Below are 255 nucleotides of genomic sequence, written 5' to 3'. Positions count from 1 at the left end.
AATCTACACGTTCCAGAAATATCATTTATGCCGGGAGGGAGGCCACTTTTCCGGGTGGAACTGTCAGAGTGGGTTGGGAATGTGTATGTGTGTGTGTGTGTGTGTGGGGGGGGTGGGAATGGGAAGCGAGATTCTCCGAGGGCTGGCAGTTTGGGGGAAGAAACGCTTCGCAGCCCCGATCAGGAGCGCGAGCAGCGGGCCTTGCAGACCCAGAGGGCCAGCCGTGGACACGGGACACCGAGACAACTTCCGGGG

Source organism: Mastomys coucha, unplaced genomic scaffold (genome assembly GCF_008632895.1).
Source record: "Mastomys coucha isolate ucsf_1 unplaced genomic scaffold, UCSF_Mcou_1 pScaffold3, whole genome shotgun sequence".
In the NCBI taxonomy this organism is placed as follows: domain Eukaryota; kingdom Metazoa; phylum Chordata; class Mammalia; order Rodentia; family Muridae; genus Mastomys; species Mastomys coucha.
The sequence above is the reverse complement of the archived record's forward strand: the minus strand, read 5'-3'. Positions refer to the sequence as shown.